General features: G+C 31.6%; 1 long non-coding RNA gene across 2 annotated transcripts; it reads left to right on the top strand.

Annotated features, from left to right (window-relative positions):
* The first annotated feature begins 1,919 nt into the window (after positions 1–1,919).
* On the top strand, positions 1,920–3,284 carry LOC133780326 (uncharacterized). 2 transcript variants are annotated; one of them, XR_009869228.1, is made up of 3 exons: positions 1,920–2,483; positions 2,618–2,931; positions 3,012–3,284. It is a non-coding gene; the product is annotated as an uncharacterized LOC133780326 (long non-coding RNA). The 2 variants fall into 2 exon arrangements; XR_009869229.1 differs by having other exon boundaries at positions 1,974–2,483; positions 2,814–2,931.
* Positions 3,285–5,853: the final 2,569 nt, after the last annotated feature.

Below are 5,853 nucleotides of genomic sequence, written 5' to 3'. Positions count from 1 at the left end.
ATTTTGTCATTATATCTGAAGATGTATATCATGAGGTGATGCCATATTTTTACATAATTATCTTTACAATTCTATATTTGTTTGAAATTTTTTTAATTGTTGATATTATTGTATACAGACTCCCTCTACAAGTAGGACCAAATCACAACTACCAAGAGCTCCATCAACACAACCTCGAGAAAGAAGACGACAACAAACTCCTCCAACACAATTGGCCCACACTCCATTGGAACGATTACAGAATATCGTATCTCATTGGGATGATGGCGAGTGTGTCAATCTAGGCATAGAGTCTGAAGTTTTTGATCAAGATATGTCTCACTGTTATATATTTAAGGACGACATACTTCAGTTTGCTCGAAAGGAGAAGATTGGACAAGCAGTAGTCATCAACTACATGAGGTATATATCTCACAAATAAGTTTGTTCATTTAATTTTCTAATTTGATTTATTCATTCATATAAAAAATTTTCATATTTTTGTATTAGGTTCATTTACAGATATGTGGTACAACAAGGTCGCCAAAATAAGTTTTTATTTGTCAATCCTAATATCATCGCCACTCAAGGGAGTTCATTCAACGATCGTGTTCAGAATCTGTTTAGACGTTGCAATGACGTAACATCAAAAGAACAAGTTATGCTTGTCCCTTGGAACCATGGGTAAGTTTAAAAAGTTGTCATTTTTCCGACCCATATCAATAATTTCTTTGTTTAACATTTGAGCTATAATTTTTTGGTTTTTCTTATGCAGTGAACATTGGATGTTGCTTATTTTGGAACCATATGCATATCATGTTTATTGTTGTGATCTGGTGAATTCAGAGCTAAATAACCGTGAGGAGATTGTATCAGTGATCGTCAGCGCTTTCAATCTTTTTTTCTCTATGAATCTTGCTGATGTCGAGATCCCTGATACTCTACGCATTAAGCAACCTCAGGTAAGTAACTTCAGTAGAAATTTTTGAACATTTATAATAATTAAGTAGAATAATATGTATGCATTTTTTAATAAGTTTCAATTTAATAATGAATTACTCATACTTTTAAATAATTAGTGTCCACACTAACTGGACAATGTGGCATGTGGATACTACTTAATGAGGATGTTGAAGGATTTGATTGAACATGCGAGTCCCGGACATTACATGAGAACGGTAATATTAATTAAAATTTACAAATTATTTTTGAAACTATAAATGTAATCAAATAATTAATTAATATATTTTACTTTATATTTCTTGCAGCTAACAAGCACATCATATACATAGGCACAAATTGATGAGTTGCGACAAGAATGAGCGACATATATGTTGCTGATAATTCAAAGTTACCGACCTCGTTGATAGGTTTATTTTTTTTTATTTTTTACATCTTTCTTCATACACAATGCAATATTTGTTTATTTTTAATATGTCTAACAAATATTGTATTTCTTGTATATGTCTAACAAATATATTTTTTTCTTGTATATGTCTAACAAATATTGTGTACTTTCAATTTAATTGATTATTAAATCAATTTAAATCTAAATTAAAATCATTTCAATTTAAATTAAAATAATTTAATGTAATTAATTATTAAATCAAATTAAAATAATATTAATTATAAATTTATTTAATTTATTTTTTTAAATGTGGGAGACTTTCAATGTCTCTCATTGGGAGAGGTAAGTCACTTCCCATGTCTCCCAGTGGGAGAGGTTGAAAGTCAAACACCTCTCACACTCGGAGACGTGGGAAGTGACTGACCTCTCCCAATGAGAGACGTTGGATGTCTCTTAGGGACTTCCCACGTCGTTTGACTTTCAACCTCTCCTAATGGGAGACATGAGAAGTGACTCACCTCTCCCAATGGGAGACGTGAGATATACACCTACAATGACCCTAGCAACAACGTCTCCCCAATTTAGAGACATTGTAGTCTTTCAATGTCTCCCAAATAAAGTCATAAAACTCTTATTTTCTTGTAGTATGTAATGGATTGCTTTTCAATTTTTATGATTACATTGCACTTTTTCCATCTCAAAATTGATGTAAATATATGGCTATGGCATTTATGATGTGGATATACATACTAAGCAGAAGACCACATTTTCTCAATAAATTATGTAGTTTCTTTAGCATATATATATGTGCGTGTGTGTCATATGAGTGCAGCGTGCTAAAGGGTCTTTTTCTTTTTTTCCATTTATGATTGCGCCAACGTCTTTCTGTTCATTTGACTCATTGTTTATTGGGTTCTTCGTTTCAGATGCAAATCATGTGTTTGTGAAAATGCCTGCATGGACTACTGTTGTGAAATCAGCTTGGGACTTTGTGTTATTCTTCTATATGTTGCTGTATACTGCTGCTTGTTCTCTGATAATGATGTTCTTTGCTTCTTAAAAGGAAATAGGAGAGAGGGGAGGCAAGTTTTATGCCATTAATGTTCCACTCAAGGATGGAATAGATGACATTAGCTTCACTCGTCTTTTCAAAACTGTAAGTTTGTTAGAAGCACCTAAGTTCAATATTTTTGTTGATTTTAATTGTTGTATGCGATGCCAAGTCAACTATATGCCTAATTGTTTAATTTTATTTTTATATATATAAATTGGAAAATTCCAATTTCGTAGATTATTTCCAAGGTTGTTGAAACATATCAACCAGGTGTCATAGTTCTCCAGTGTGGAGCAAATTCACTAGCTGGAGATCGCTTAGGCTCCTTTCTTACCTTACACATGCTAGAAAAGTTGGTGTTTTTTTTTCTCCTGATTCAGGGTGTTTGATGTTGTGTTGTCCTGGTCCATTTATACAACCAATTTTTACCAGCCAATGCATGGGAGGAGGAAGACGAAGTTGTTCTGATCACTTGTCGCCTTGACAATATAGATATAAATATGATCAGTGTGGCAATCAAAGAAAAGCTTGAACATTTTAGAACTGAGGTGTAAGTGGATTTTGAACTATATATTGATACTAAAGTTTTTCACTAGCATGTATATTTTCCTGACATTCTTATTGCTCCAGGTATGAGTTGAGATTCAACTTGAAAACTGGTTTAGCCTCCCAGCGTAAGCTCTCATCATCAGCTGTAGAATTTCCTAGGATAAATGAGAGCTACACTACCAGATCTAGATTTCTTTTTTCTCATTTTGGAAAAAAATCGTCCAAGTTCACACCATTTCTAAAATTGTCTCTGTGTGAGTGAACTCAGGAAGCAGAGATATGTGTATGGAACCAGACTGGACAGCATTGCAATTGGCTGTAGAGTTCTGAAATGTTAGAACTTCAAATCCTTAACCTCATATTTTCATTGATAGAACGACACTCTCGCAACTCAAATATGGTATAGAAATTTTATAAAGATACACATGTGAATTTAGTCAATTGTAAAGAAAAACCAGAGATAATTATATATGCGGAAAGATCAGTAATCGAGCTTTCATGCACACACAACTCAAAACCAGTTTACTTGTGATTTAAGATAACGTAAAAAGAATTATGACTAACTAAATTAATTACCAAAGTCTAAAGGTAATAACACTAGTGAAGTGAAGCAACACTAGTGTAAAAATCATTCTCTTTTCTCTCTCTTTTATTAATTTTTTTTTTATAAATATCCAATCCAATATTTCTCTCTGTCTCTCCAAGTTAAAAGTTAATGGGTTAATTATCATATGTTATTTCTGAATAACATGAGATATTTTTTTAATAGAAATTATTTAGTTTCATATCTTAATATATGATATAGCAATAGTGCGAGATGCTAATTTTTTGTGCTATGTTTGAGGAGAGGTTTATTTTATTTGCCCACTTTCATGTGTGTTTATTATCTTTGAAAATGTTTATTAATTTATTTCATGGATTTTTGTATATATGTATGATTCTTGGTTGCTTAATTAATAATAATAATAATAATAATAATATTTAGTGTTGTAACCAAATACAATTTTAGTACTCTATATTTTTAATAATAATCATCTATCGAGCTCAAGTTTGAAAATTTAGAGGTACAAATTAGATGGAATCTATGATAAATCCAAAATCTAATACATTATTAATAGTTGCATGAATGAGATCAAAACCAAAAATCTAAGTTGGCTCTCTCTCTAATAATATTGAAAGAACCACATATTTTTTTTTTAAAGGGTTTATATTTTTTTGGACCTTGTATTTTGTCTCATTACATGTTTGGACTCTGTGTTTTGACAAATTACTTTTTGGACTCTATGTTATGTAAAATGGTTAAAATAGAACCCTAAACTCAATTTTGATGAAGAAAAAATTAAATATAACAACACAGTTTTTAAGCAGAATGATTTTATTTTTGTTTTGAATTGTTAGTTTGGTAAATTATTTATAATTTTAGTTGAAAAAACATTTACCAAAATCAGGTTTTGGATTCTATTTTAACTATTTTACAAAACATAAGGTCCAAAAAGTAATTTGTCAAAACACAAGGTCCTAACAGGTAATGGAAAAAACATAGGGTCCAAAAAGGTATAAACCATTTTTTAAATGTACAACTAGTAGTACTACTGTAATTTTTCTGGGGTGAAGTAAACATTTTAATGTGATATTAGAGAAGATGTTTGAATATCTTGATTCCATTTTTTTAACTGATTCACTACTACAAAATACCCTTTATGGGACACTTTTTTAGGACACACACATAAATGCAAGTCCTTAAAAATATTTATGGAGTTTTTAGGACACTCATTGAGAGTCCTGAAAAAACACAATTTAGGACTCGCAATGAGTGTCCTAAAAAAATATGTGAGTCCTAAAAAAATCTGGGCTAAAAAATGAGTATTTTACTTAACAATTTTAAGGACTTGCTTTGAGAGTCCTTAATAATCTTTAAGGACTTGCTTTGGGAGTCCTAAAAACACCTGGGCTGAAAAATTAGGAATTGTAACTTTTAAAGACTCGTTTTGCGAGTCCTAAAAGAGTATTAAGGACTCTCAAAGCAAGTCCTTAAAATTATTAAGTAAAAGAGCATAAAAACACTCATTGTTTCGAAAATATATGATCAAAATACACATTTGGGGATTTATTTTAGTCACACACAAGATGTTTTTAATTTAAATAAAATAGAAATTGTGTTAACTAAAAAAGAATTTATATATTAGATATCGAATTTTTTTCTAATTAAATAAATAAAAAAAATCTGAAACATAAATTTATTAGTTGTAATTTTTTTTATTATTTTGTATTTTATAAATTTATAATATTATATTTAAAGTAATTTCTTTTTTTAATATTTAAAGTAAATATGGCCCAAACCTATGAGCCCAAAGCTATCATTTTACCCTAACCCGTACATCTCTTTCTATCACTCTCTCTCTCTCAGCCTCTCCCTCACATCGTCTCTCTCTCGCACGACAAGGAAGCCAGGCGGGGCTCTCTCACATGGTCTCCCTCTCTCTCTCTCTCTCTCCCCAGTAAGTTTTCTTCAATGGTAACTCTTTCTCTCTTTGAGACATTCTCTCGTTCGACCTTTCTCTCTGTTTGTTGCAGGTGTGCGATAGGGTGATGGGCTTTCGTGGCTTGAGGCGTGGGTTCTAAAGGGTGGCCTCCTCGTGGGTGCGAGGTCACGGGGAAGATGCCACAAGGTCTAGCATAAACAATCTTCAACGGGCCAGGAGCAGATTTGGTAATCACTCTCATTTATGAATTATTTCTTTCAGTTTTTTTCTTTTTCATTTGTGATTTTTGGGTAACCGTACTCATTGTTTTGGGCATGGTAATTAGCTCTCTCTCTCTCTCAACTATTCTTCAATGTTTTTCTTCTCATGATTTATTTCTGTTTATTTATTTACTTTGTGGTTTTGAATGGCATGTTCTGTGTCTGAGTTTTCATTTTTAT

Source organism: Humulus lupulus, chromosome 5 (genome assembly GCF_963169125.1).
Source record: "Humulus lupulus chromosome 5, drHumLupu1.1, whole genome shotgun sequence".
Taxonomy (NCBI): Eukaryota; Viridiplantae; Streptophyta; class Magnoliopsida; order Rosales; family Cannabaceae; genus Humulus; species Humulus lupulus.
The sequence above is the reverse complement of the archived record's forward strand: the minus strand, read 5'-3'. Positions and strand labels throughout refer to the sequence as shown.